The sequence below is a fragment of the Calidris pugnax genome, unplaced genomic scaffold (assembly GCF_001431845.1).
Source record: "Calidris pugnax isolate Ruff unplaced genomic scaffold, ASM143184v1 scaffold174, whole genome shotgun sequence".
Taxonomy (NCBI): Eukaryota; Metazoa; Chordata; class Aves; order Charadriiformes; family Scolopacidae; genus Calidris; species Calidris pugnax.
Genome location: NW_015090907.1, coordinates 1,077,732 through 1,091,594, shown reverse-complemented (window position 1 = coordinate 1,091,594; position 13,863 = coordinate 1,077,732). Strand labels below are relative to the sequence as shown.

The 13,863-nt window shown below is 49.3% G+C and overlaps 1 protein-coding gene across 5 annotated transcripts in view; it reads right to left on the bottom strand.

The window, feature by feature from the left end:
• SCMH1 (sex comb on midleg homolog 1 (Drosophila)) overlaps positions 1-13,863 on the bottom strand; it is an 81,061-nt gene that overhangs the window by 61,427 nt on the left and 5,771 nt on the right. For 4 of the 5 annotated variants that reach the window (XM_014949188.1, XM_014949190.1, XM_014949191.1 and 1 more), the window contains exon 2: positions 1,284-1,390. The exons of the other annotated variant lie outside the window; for it this stretch is intronic. The gene's annotated coding sequence lies outside the window, so the exon portion shown is untranslated. The remainder of the gene's footprint in view (positions 1-1,283; positions 1,391-13,863) is intronic. 5 annotated transcript variants of the gene reach the window in all.

The window sequence follows — 13,863 nt, the reverse complement described above, 5'->3', positions numbered from 1 at the left end:
TCCAGCCATCCTTCTTGGGTATAGAGTCCACTGGTATCCACAAAACTACCTTGAACTGTGATTCTGTGAACACGTGCTCCCATCCTGCCAGATCTATCTCAACAATGAAAAAAAATACACAATATAATTGGGGTGCTTCAGGGCCACACAGTGCCCAGAAAGGAGCCAGAGCCAAACTCCATGATGTGTGGCTTCTGCCCAGTTGCCCGGCTGGCAGCTCACCCTGCGCTGCATGGCTGCGAGCCACCAGAGCCACCAGCCTCACCCATCCCAGGGACAGGGACCTGTCCCTGCGCCCTCCTTCACCCACAGAGACAAACCCCGTGTGCCCCAGCCCCCCTCAAACTGGCAAACTGGTGGCAGGTGGGCTTTACGCACACAGGGCTTGGGGACTAGGGATTCCCATGGCTGTAATTTCATTCCGTAAGTGCCCAGAGAAGCTGTAAAATCTCCATCCCTGTAGATACTCCAAGTGCCACCAGCTGCCACCCTGAGAGCCCAATCTAACCCTGATACTGACTCTGAGCTTGACGCCAGCTCCACCTGCAAGGTTGGACAGACAACCTCTGAAACCTCCTCCGGCCTCCAACGCCCTCCAATTTTATTGCACTGACAACCAACTGGAAGGCAAAAGGAACTGCCCAGCAAGGCTGAACCCCCTGGTGAAGAAGAGAGAGTTTGGTGTAGAGAGAAGAAAGTGAAGCTCAGAACATGCAGGGGAAAAGGCACTGTGGGGCAGTGGGGATGTAGGGGATCTTTACACTGCTCCGGGACTGAACACTGAAAAAAGTCTTAAAGTAATAAATAGCAGAAGCTACAGTTTAGTATCCAAGGGGGAAAAATGGGATAAACACAGAGACAGGTCTTCCTGAAGGACCTTAGACACAAACACGCCCCCGATGAGAACGTGCTGGCTGGGTCAGGGACACGGAGGAGACTCTTCCCAAACATCAACCAAAGCACCGAGATTCCCGTGGCCCAGCACAGGCTGCACAACCCCCTCTCCGGAACCAGACACCTCTGCAGACCCACACAGCACAGCTCAAACTTCCTCTTTTTCAAAACCTGTATTTCTCGTGATCGTGGATATCAAGACAATCCTGCGAGCACAGACCGCAGTTTTACATGGTATTGGTTTCTAGAATTGATGCCCTGAAAGACATATCAATGCGCAAATCCACTTCAGCAGAGCACAACCTTAAAATCTAAGAAGGCCAACTGATTTGCTGCCTTTTGTAGCAGATAAAGTGCCTTTCACAGAGTTTCAAAAAACTTCCACTCACCAAGATATCAAAAGTGCCAACGGCTCCACTGAACTGTCATGGGCTCTAGTTCCCCATCACTCCTACAAGACAGCAAAGCCAGTACAAATACTGCGGCATATCAAAACCTGAAAGCACAGAGACAAAATGAAAAAGTTTGCATTTAATTGCAGAAAGGCTGGGTTTCCAGTTGCATTATTCATGTTCATATTTAATTCATTTAAAACATCCAAATTTAAATTTAAAGACAGCTGCAACAAACATTCCCACTTGCCAGAGCAAAGCTGCGCAGAACTTGACACAATTTAAGTTCAGCTTGAGTTGAGTACACGGGACCACAGCTCTGCCACACCTTTGATATGAATAAGATCACATCAACTGAGTTGATATAAACGGGTTCAGCTTTTGTAAAATGGAACTATCACACAAAGAAGGATTTAAAAGACCAGACCTGATTAGTAATAAAAAGGAGAGAGACCACAGGGGAGACATATAAAATAATGAATAGCACCAAGGGAGTGAACTGGGGACTCTAAATTATCCCTTCCACAGTGCAGTAGGGCAAATCTGTAATAATAAAAAAGAAAGTATATACCAGGGAGAAGGAAATTTTGTTTATTGGAAACTAACAGACAGGCAGGTTCCTCATGGAAGGTGTTACCGAGACAAGTAAATGAGTAACACTAAAAAAGGACAAAGACACCCGAAAGCAAAGCAGGGTTTATAACCAGATCAAAGTGTGAAAGGCCATGGGCCAAGCAAAAGCTGACCGAGCTGGGGGGTGAGGGCTGAGTCCTGTCCCCTGTCACCCCGGGTGCTGGTGGTGCTGCTGTGCGTGGGCGAGGGAAGGCTGAGCACTTGCCCCCGTGGCCGGCTGTGGCACGGTGGCATGGCCACGAGGAGACCAGTGCTGCCAGAGGTGGCTTTGTCAGCAGCCCAGTGACCCCTGGCGTGGGTCCACACGGAGATTTACACCGTCGGTGTATTTTCCTTTCCTTGTTCAAAAAATAAAGGCAGCAGAGAGGCAGCCAGGGCTGGGAAGAGCATCCCAGGGCATCCCCAGCTCCGGCAGCCACACGGCACAGCCCTCGGCACAAACATCGCCAAACTGCCTCAATCTAATTAATTTCTCCATCCCACTGCTCTTACCGCCAGGCTCTTCCAAAAGCTCATCCTTCTCATCTCTAAGGGGAAAACGATTCAATTTACCTGTGCCAGCTTGGAAGGGACCCTCAGGGTTACGGGGTACCCTGCTCTGCGCTATCTGCCCACTCAACGTTACAGCCACAACGTCAGTAAAACAAAAAAGTGAGAAAACGTGGGTGGAAGGTGCTGTCACAGCTCTCCAGCCCTCGAAAGCTGCATGTAATCTCTTTATCTACAAAGCCTCCGCTCCTTCAGAGTGCATAATTATGAAAAGAGTTAAAGCCGAGGTTTTTACTGTCTCTTCCAGGCACTTCTTTATTCTGCTAAAGGCACCACTCGCATCTGAATTATTTCCTGGGGTTGTTTGGACTTCCCATTATCCGAGGAAGATTATGGTGAGCCTCGGGAGGGAGGCCAGGGCAGTTGACAGCGCTGCTGTGTGGGACTGAAAGGGCAACTGAAGGTTTGTTGACAGCGAGCCAAGCGTCCAGCCCGGCCGGACAATGCGGTTGCCAGCAGGCAAGATGTTTTCAGAAAGAAGAGGAAGAAAACTACCAACAGCGAAGCTGAAAAATGGTTTTATTAGGTCGGATACGTACCCACAGATTAGGATCAAGGAGAAAAAAAAGAAGAAAACTCTGCGTATTGCCAGAGGAGTGTGAGAATGACGCTTCTTGGAAATCCCATGGGACAGTGACAAGAGAATTCCAATGGTTTCCCATCACGCAAAACACCTGCAGTCATTGAGTTTTTCCCCCACAAAAGCATGAGCCCCACAACCAGCCCAGCCAGGAAAAACCCCTTCAACGCAACCTCTGCTTCAACCCAGTTTGGATTCAGGGGTATCTTCCCATCAAACACTATGGATGTTTCCAATAATAAGGAGCAATCCTTTACAAATTCCCTTGGGAAAGGCGATGGCAGTTTGACAGGTTCCTGCAGCCCCAGCCCCGGGGGAGGCCCAGGGGGGGCCGGCTCCTGCTCCAGCTGTTCTGGAAGCCCAGAGGGGTCACACGGGAGCATCCAGCTCCATCCCGACGCGTTCCAGGAACCAGGCACAGAGATCTGATGAGCAGATGCTGATAACCATCTCCGCTTGCCCCTTTAATGTCTTTTTTAGCCATTTTTAATTTCTACAGTGAAGAGGCACTTTGAGGCTACTTGAGAAAGTCAAGGACCACCAGCGTGGGAACACTTCTTCCCTCTGCTGCTTTACACACCACACTTGGCTCCTCAGATCTCTGCCTGCAGACACCATAACTTTTGCTGGTCTAAACTCAGGGTTTTCCCCCTCAAAGCATGCTCTGATGGGCCAGACTGACCCCTCTTCTGGGCAGAAGCCGATGACCAGCAGAGAGGTCTCAGCACCGCCCTCAACACCAACCTCCTCGGACAAGGAGCACGAAAACGCAACGACAAACAAATGCTTACGTGGGACCTGAAAGAAACTCCAGAGCAAGGAGCTGAAGATTTTGCAGAGGCGAGTCAGAATTTATCTCGACCAACGGGTTTATTTCCTTCCACCTCCCTGTCACCATCCTCCTGGACAAGGCTGGAGTTTTGTTTCTCCTTGTCTGTGCACAGTCCTGTTTTGGCAGCTCCAAACAACGGCTGAAGCTCCAGCGCCCCTGAGAGCATCTCTCCCCGTTAGGTCTGGAGGGTCCTTACGTTCATTCTAGGGAATTTTTTCAAAGAAACTGTAACAATGAACGTTGGTATTTCCATCTGGAGTGCTGATCCCCCTGTGTGATCTGAAATATCTGATGGCTGCAAACCATTACTCCTCTTTCTACCAGAAGGATTTTGTGTCATTTCCAACATCTCTCTCTCTCTGGAACTAATTTTATCTTCCTACCATTGAAAAAGTGGGCTGATAAACTCCAGACACCACAACTGGCTCCTCAGAAACACATTCTTGTCAAAGATGTTAAGACATTGAGGTGTCTTGGAGATGTGATCATGAGCAACACACTTCCTTAGCCCCCGAGCCAAGTCTCACGGGAAAACATGTTTTAAGAGAGACAAAACCCATGCAAGCTACTTGGATAGACCATGTCTCTCCAATGAAAAGATCAACTTTATGACTTCCTTTTGAACACCTTCAGGTTGGAGGGGAGAGGAGCTAGATCGGCCTCCACTGCTCAAGGGAAAACCAGTGGTTCAGGGTGAGGGTGAAAACCAGGGACCACTGGAGGGAATCACTCACCAGCGTGAGGGAGGCTGCAGGAGTTACTGGAGGAAATGAAATAAAACCTTGCAGGATTCCCATAAAGGTTTCCTTCTCTCTCAAAATGATCCCAGTGTGAGCTTTGGCTCAAAAATAGAAACCTTTTGCCGTGTCCTGCTGCGAGCAGACCTTGCTCTCCACAGGGATTCAAGAGGTTGCAATAAAAACTACATGTTTGGCTCCAGGAACAGGAGACCTGGGCTGAGAGCAGCGGAGAGAGGAAAGGGCACAAAAAAAAACCCCAAGTGAGATAGTCTGGCTTCAGTCTGCTCCGAGGAAGCCCCTTAACATGTTCAAGCTTCTCGGTACAGGCTGTCCTACTGAGCAGCTGGAGGTGAGGCCACTGCTCCTTGTCTGCCATCTCTCTACAATGGGATAAGCACTCAGGGTCTTGAAATCCTCCTTAGAAAGACAGGGCTTGAATGCTCGAAGAAATTCACTCATTGCTGAAAGCCAGAACTGCTTTTGTTTGAAGACCGGTGTTGCTTTGCTTCTTAAAAAACCCACACACAAATAGAAAGAAAGCAGTGGAAAATCTAAAGCCTGCCCATGCAGGACAGCACGGAGTCACAGAATGGTTTGGGTTGGAAGGACCTTAAAGATCATCTAATTCCAGCTCCTGGCCATGGGCAGGGACAAACATCACGCAGAGGACCCCGTGCTGCTCCCCCTCAAGGCAACGCTGCCTTCAAGGCTTGGAGTGAAGACCATTGCCCGGGAGACAGGGAATGGCCCACCATGAAGACTGGTTCAAGGGGTGTAGACTTACACTAACCATACAGAACCCCTGGGGTTAAGGAAGCTTCATTATCCTCCAGAATGACTTCAGCAGATCCTTCCTTGCTGGTCCTGCTGCTGAACTGACTTTCAGACTTTGTGTCACCATCGTTTTTCCTTGGGTGGGCAATGCCCACACATGACATCCCAGCGTGAACGAGACCGGCAAGAGCACGGCTCACCATGAATCTTCGGAAAGAGCTTTGGGAAAAACAGGTCTGTGCTTCTGGGTGTGAAGCAGAGACATTCCGGACCCACACCACCACCGCACCCCCAGTGGAGCTCTCCCAGAAGCACTGTAACAGAAACCAGCACGGACGATGGACTTTTTGTACAACTGAGATGTCTTCTACACGTAGAAAACCAAGGGACTGATGGACATACCAAGTCTAGGAAGAACATGTAAAAAATTCCTTGCCAAAGCATCTGTGTGCTCTAGGCTGATGTTTCTGCCACTGAACCATCTGGGTTATAACTAATCGGTTATTAGTCAGCAGTCAGCAGGACTCCACAGTCAAAAGTTGAAGTTTTCTGCCTTTAGAAGAAGAATGACTTGTCTACAGCAGCAGAAGGCGTGGTGTTCCAGGGTACCCGACACCCGGAATCATGGAATTGTCAGAGTTGGAAGGGACCTCTAGAGATCACCCAGTCCAACTCCCCTTGCCCAGAGCACAAGACTCAGGAACATCCAGGAGGGGCTTGAAGATCTCCAGAGAAGGAGACTCCACACCCTCCCTGGGCAGCCTGTTCCAGGGCTCTGGCACCCTCACCATAAAGAAGTTTTTCCTCATATTTGAGTGGAACTTCCCATGGTCCAGCTTGTGCCTGTTGCCCCTCATCCTATCTCTGGAAACCACTGAAAAGAGTCAGGCTCCATCCTCCTTCAACCCACCCTTTAGGTACACCCAGCCCACGGGGGTCACCCCGAAGCAGAGGAGAACATTTACCAGTACTCTGTGCTCCTGCCCCAGGCCTAGTGACGGCAGGGAGCCAGGCCAGGCCCCAGCTCTGCACACACCTGGGCTTCCTTCCAGAGCCCTCCCAGCAGCAGGCGAGGCGCAGAGCCGCAGTGCACCCCGACAGGGCTCCGCGCCGGGACAGGCACCCCCATCCCCGGGACGAGGACAGGCACCCCCATCCCTGGGACGAGGACAGGCACCCTCCATCTAGTAGGGAACTACTAGAAAGAGTCCAGCGAAGGGCAACAAAGATGATTCAAGGATTGGAGCATCTCCCTGATGAGGAGAGACTGAGAGAGCTGGGACTCTTTAGTCTGGAGAAGAGAAGGCTGAGGGGAGACCTTATCAATGCCTACAAGTATCTCAAGGGAGGGTTGAAGGAGGAGGGAGCCAGACTCTTTTCAGTGGTTCCCAGTGAGAGGACGAGGGGCAACGGGCACAAGTTGGAACAGAAGAGGTTCCACTCAAATATGAGGAGAAACTTCTTCACGATGAGGGAGCCAGAGCCCTGGCAGAGGCTGCCCAGGGAGGGTGTGGAGTCCCCTTCCTTGGAGATTTTCAAGACCCGCCTGGATGCTCCTGAGTAACATGCTCTAGCTCTAGGCATTCCTGCTTTAGCAGGGGAGTTGGACTAGATGATCTCTATGGTCCCTTTCAACTCTAAAATTCAGTGAAATTCAGTGAAATCCCTGGGACACAGGGAGGCCCTGAGAGCGGGGTGAGGCTGTGCCAGCCCGGGGACTCCAGAGGCCGAGCTGCTGCGGGTGGGAAGAAAGGTTTGAGGCAATGTGGCTATTTTAATCTGCACTGAACCGCGTGCCAAATCCAAAAGTTATTAATGAAAGCAGATGGCTTACAGAAGACCTTGAAATGGGATTCTGTCCATGACGGTTACAAAGTCACCCCGTACAAAAGCACACAACAGGATGCTTCGAAGTCTTTAAATAAGAATTCAAACAGGAGTACATAAAAAAAAAAAAAAAAGGTATATGGTTTCCATACCACCACCAAGCTGTAACGGAGGCACAACTTTCTCTCCTGGCTCCAGGACAGGCTGACACAGCAGCCCAACCACAGAAAATCACGGTGCCTTCTCCAGACAGCAATGACACACACGATGGAGGTGGCCCCAGAAATGGGCCCCAACGTGTAAACTCTTCATAGGTCTCTGTTCAATGCCCACTATATATATTCTACAAAAAACTGTTGAATCAACTCTAGACTTACTCTCTGCTGGACCGTATCTTACTAAATCTAAGCTCTTTATGGGATGGGAGATGTGGGAAAGAAATATCAGCTGGATAAATATATACATGATTTGTAACACTAATTAATAAAATGAATATACTTTAACTCTAGGAAGACAATCTATACCCACGTCCCTTGCAAGGGGAAACAGGAGGTAATCTGGGAAGAAAGGTCTGACTTCCAGTTGTGTCTCTATTGGAAATGTCAGACAGACTGTGTAACGATGCTGCAAGCTGGGTGTGAGAATTCCTGAAAGATTTCGCATTAACTATTTCTAGTAACATAAGTAAGGTAAGTTTCAGCATAACATCCTCAGGAGACCATAAACAGGAAAAGGCAGCTTGAGGGGGAATAAAAAAAAAACAACAAAGGGATGGTAATTAGGCGACACAACAGAAATGTAAATGAGGAAAGGCTTGGGAAGAGATGACCCGACCCCTCGCGTTACCCTGGATTTTGCAGGCACCCAGCAGGAGGGAGGAGGGTGCTCTCCAGGGACAGGCACAGGGACAAGGTGTTTCCATGGGACAAGGTGTTTCCACTGAAGCAGCATAAAGGGAGATGAGAGCTCAGGGGGCAGACAAGAGCAAACCAGCCCTGGAGGAAAGATAAGGAACAAATCACCACTCTCTAATAAGCTAAAATATTAGAGACATAGGGGACGATGATAGTTCCATACACCTACAATTGCATTTTCTTGTCTTCTGCATTCCTTCTGTAACTGATCCTAACAACTAAATGGACTGCTCAGCAATAATCCTTGGGAAAACACACAGGATGAAAACTTTCATCCTTAAGCCTCACATGGCACCAAAGCAATCACTAAACACGTTACCTAAAGCGCATGAGGTGCCCTCTGCCCTGATCCAGAACAAAAGAACGACCTTCTCTGGAGTTGTAACTTCCTGGGGTGCAGCACCAACACAGCTCCTCACTGGTGACTCAAGTCACACTCAAGGGTGAATTCTTCACAGATTCATGTATGAAACCCTGTGCCTGACTCCACACCCAGCCAGCCAGCCTTCCCAGAGCTGCCAAATACAACTCTTCTGCCCTCCAGAACCTATTTTCTCAGAGAAGACAAGGCAAGATGATCCCTTTGGTATATATAGCCTCAGAGTGACAAAACTCAGGGTCTCCCTGCCAAGCAGCACAGCCAGATTCAGAGTCAAGCTCTTCCCTCCAACACTCCCAGCAGCTGATTCCTCCCGTGCAAATGGAGGACAGATGAGAAAAAGTTCCTACTGAGCTGCCCCCACCTGCAAAAGAAATGATGAAAGATCTCTGAACCCTGATGGTATGGAGCGGAGCCACACGCAGCTGCATCCACCCCTGCCAGAGCTGGAGAGGAGTCGGTCTCTGCTGCTTGGAGGATGGAGACAGAGATAAACCATTCCCTGGTAGAGGGAAAGAGCCATGTCTGGGAGGGCAAAGCGCAGGCCGTGCCGTTCCCTCTGCTGCCTGCCCTCCTCCAGCCCAGCAGCTGCCCGGCAAGGCCAGGGAGAGGAGAGCTCAGAGACCCCCCTTGTGCCCCCCGGGACCGGCAGGCCAGGGCAGGAAGTGAGCATCTTTGTTTTATTACCTCGCTCCTGTAGAGAGATATTAAATCATCTATTTCTTAGGAAAAGGAGAGGAAATTGCAGCAGTGCAACATGTCAAGAGACGAGAAGAGCCAGGCTCACTGAGGATGGGTATTAATTACTGCTGTCTATTTTTATCCTGCGTATAACTCCGGTCTCGTCTGTGACTTAAGGAGTTAAAATCCCAGGAGTCAGAACTGTAAAACTACTGAGATAGGTGAAATATCCTCTATAGGCTGCAAAGTCTGGATACAAAGAAATTCTAACAAGTGCCCATCAAAACTTCTGTAAATTTTAATAAGAAAAGAAAGAGCAATCTAGCAGTACACCAAAATACTATCTCAAGAGAATTACTCCCAGAGAAGAAAAATCACTAGCCAGTTCTTGCAAGAAACCCTGAACAGATAGCTTTTAATTATGTAAAGAAAAAGTTGTTAGGCTGCATTACATTCCTGAAGGGCCAAGAGTTTGGGAAACTAAAAAAATATATTGTGAGGCCCTCCACTGCTGTCTGTACAAGACACTATGAAATCTCTTATTTTGGCAATAACATGTGCATACGGCAGACGCCAATATAAAAAAAAAAACCAACAAACCATGACCACAAGCAACTAAAAGTCCATCCTGCAGCTCTGAAAGTATGTTCAGTGTCTGCCAAAGACCTAATGAAAAAAACGCAATCTCACAGACTGTATCTGCTAGACATTAAACTACCTGCTGGACATTTTGTACAGCTTATAAAGCCATAAAATATCACAGGGCATTTACAGATTTTCCATCTGACAACAATATGAAATAACTGAACAGACCCGGCACAGACCAAGTCCTCTGGTCAGACACGGCGGATAACGCTGGAGACATCCCGCCACATCCACAGCCAGAAGTTGTGCCAGCCACATACAGGACGAGAGCAGAGCTCACGGTGATGGAAAACGAGCCAAGACAACAAAGCCATCCCTCAGCCTCCCAGAAATGATGGAACGACAGTGGGACTGCCCAGATACACAGGGGCTTGGAGATCACCCACGCGGAATCAGCTCCTCCTGCCCTGTCTGAGGCACAAGCAAGCCCCTACCTGCTGCCGCGCTGGGGACGTGTGGCATCGTACAGCCACCCAAACCCCTCCGTCAGGGGACCGCAGAAATGACAGCAGGGACTTCACCTCTGGAGGCCTGTGACAAGCCAGGAGGATCGCCCGTTTGCCACGGTTTATTTCCCCTGTGGTAAGAGTCAAGGGCTCCAGGTGAGCAGCAAGGTGGTAGCCTCGCTTAGAGCTGATACCTGCTGCCAGTCAGTCACCAATACCTTCTGGAGGATGTCATGTCAACTGTACACAACATGAGGGACAGCAGATATTCTGCTACAGGGGAAAAAAAACCAACCACATTTTACTGAGTAATCATAGAATCATACAATCACAGAATCACAGAATCTTCTAGGTTGGAAGGGACCTTAAAGATCATCTTGTCCAACCGTCAACCTAACTGACAAAAATAGACACCCACACAACAAACAAGGAGCATCATCACCAAACCATACCTCCCAGCACCACATCAACCCAGCTTTTGAACACCTCCAGGGATGGTGCCTCAACCACCTCCCTGGGCAGCCTGAGAACCCTTTCAGTGAAAATTTTTTTCCAATCATCTGGTTTGGAAGAGATGTCTAAGATCATTGAGTCCAACCATTAACCCAACACTGTCAAAACCAGTCTGCAGACAAGGACAGAAATACCAATAGCACCAAAACCTGAAAGATGTAAACTTCCCCCACCCAGGGAACAAGGTGGGACCCAGGCATTACACTGTTTACTGAAGCAGTGAGAACTAACATAGATGTAAATTAACAACAATCCCAACATTTGGTGGCTGACAGCACATCACTATATTAGCAGAGGTTTCAATCTTCCATCTGCAGCTGACACGCAATGGAGATCCCACCCGAAAACATTTCTTAATGATGCTGCACTATGGAGGGGCTGTTCAGCCTGGAGAAGGCTCCAGGAAAGCTGGGGAGGGACTCTGGATCAGGGAGGGGAGCCACAGGAGGAGGGGGAAGGGTTTGACACTGAAAGAGGGGAGATGGAGATGAGATGTGGGGAAGAACTTCTTTGCTGTGAGGGTGGTGAGAGCCTGGCCCAGGTTGCCCAGAGAAGCTGTGGCTGCCCCATCCCTGGAGGGGTTCAAGGCCAGGTTGGAGGGGGCTTGGAGCAACCTGGGCTGGTGGGAGGTGTCCCTGCCCAGGGCAGGGGGTTGGAATGAGATGATCTTTAAGGTCCCTTCCAACCCAAACCATTCTGTGATTCTACTTCAGGTGTTATTTTCTTTAAGAGCCTAACAACTCAGAACCTGAGCAGAGCCTCACCAGACACCAGAAGCCCTCAGCTGGAGCTGCACAATTGCACCCAGCACAGCGCTGCCCAGCCCAAAGGCAGCACCAGGCAGCTACAAGGCTCCCGGTCCAGGGCTGCCTGGCACTGGGCTTCTGACCAGCAGAAAGCAGGGAATATCGCTTCCCACCAGCCAGACCTTTCCCCAGTGCCAGGGCTGCAGAGCTCATGCACACACGCACAGAGGGGCATCTCTCCTCAGGCTCTGGAGACACCCAGCCACCAGCAGCGTTCAGCAGCTGCCCGCCAACACAAACGTGCTCTTGGCTCCTGCGACAGTGAAAAGTTTCACCAAGGACTTCTGCAGAAGCAAAACAGAAATAGAATTATGAGGTTTGATCCATAATGAGACTAAAAACTCCAGTGGGAAGGATCCCCAGGAGCTGGCAGACGGGAGAGTAGGGGCACATCTGCGGCTGCAGCCTCTCCTCATGGTGCTGCGGGTCCAGTCACAGGCTGCCAGCAGAGAAAGGCAATCCAGGAACACATCCGAGCCCAGAGGCAACCAGGGGCGAGGACATACCGTAAGGAGGCAGGATAACTGTGTTATGGAAATCTTCACACAACACAGACAACTTCAGTATCGTTACTGCTTTACAGCCAGGAGCCCACCTCAGCCGCTCGGGGCTTTGCGAGGCCCTAACTCTCATCCCAGGAAAGAATTTAGAAGTGCCTCATCCCGTTTTTTTCCCTCTTTCTGAAAAAAAAAAAAAATAAATCACCGACTATTTCAACTATAGATCTCTCTCTGAAGCACCATGGTAACAATTTTATCTATGATTGAAATGAAGAACTGTTATGGGGATCCCTTGAAGTTATGAGGGAGACCCATCGTAGCATGGCATGGGATGGGAAATCAGCTGCAGGTCGGGACGTTCCACAGCAAATGCATATTGCATAAAATGTTCAACCACAGGCAAAGGAGATGAAATCCCACCCCGTGACAGAGAACAATATTCTGCTCCTTCCTACTCAGCAATAGTTTTATCAGCAGCATCTCTAGACCATGTTTTGAAGTACTGTAACTTTTAATGTCATCTTGTTGGTTCTTATAAAATGTATTACTAACCAAAAGCTCTGTAGGATGTTCGAGTCATGCATTCTGCTAGAGGAGTATGAGGCAACTGGGGAACTGGTGATATACAATTTTAATAAAACACAGGTCACCTCCAGCACCGCGTTTTCACTCACATCAGCACGGAGCAAGGACTGTTCATTTCGGCCAAGACACCATAAGGAGTGGGGACGAGGGCGTCCCGGCGGCCACACACGTGGGACTAAACCCCCAGCAGTGCAGGAGAGCCAGCAGAGCCAGCAGCTACTCTCTGAGCATGGAAGAGGCAGGAAGGAATCACAGAATCATAGAATTGCCTGGGTTGGAAGGGACCTTCAAGATCATCTAGTCCAACCATCAACCTAACACTGACAAATCCCATCACTGAGCCCTATCGCTAAGCACTGTGTCTGCCTATCTTTTAAATACCTCCAGGGATGGTGCCTCAGCCACTTCCCCGGGCAGCCCGTTCCAAGGCTTAAGAACCCTTTCAGTGAAGAAATTTTTCCTAATATCCAATCTGAACCTTCCCTGGCGCAACTTGAGACCATTTCCTCTTGTCCTATTGCCTGTGACTTGGGAGAAGAGACCCACCTCTTTACACCCTCCTTTCAGGGTCTCTACACAACTGATTGCTTCTACACTTAAAGAATTTTTCTTCTCTGTGGTAGCCTGCCAGAGAGAAGGTGAAATGTCAAAATGATGGGGTTAAAGTACAGCAATACTGGTCTGAAATCAAGGAAAGCTCCTTGATCATCCCAATAGCCAGGCACCAGAGTAGATTCCCGAGGAAAGCCTGAATCACCAGCATTGGAAATCTTTAAGAACAGCTCAGACAAACCTCTAGGAAACACCACATGTAGGAAATCCTTCAAGGTCACTTCTTGAAACACCGAAACAAGCAAGACTTTCTTCATAAGCATACATCTGACCACACAACCACTGCAGCATTTTGATGGGCTGTGGCACCTTCTTTTTTAAATTTGCCAGAACAAGACGATTAAAAAAAAAAAAAAAAAAAAAAGCAAACAAAGTGCGTGTATAAAAAGCAGCAGCCTCGGGGCTGCGGTAACATTCGCACAACTTATTTTTAGTAAGTGGAACCGGTGCGACTTCCTCCTTGCTCCACAGCAGCCTCCATCAGCTCCTCTGCCCGCTCCACATCCACATCCCGCTCGGGGGGCACAGCACCCCCACGGTCCCCATCCTCCCCACGCCGCT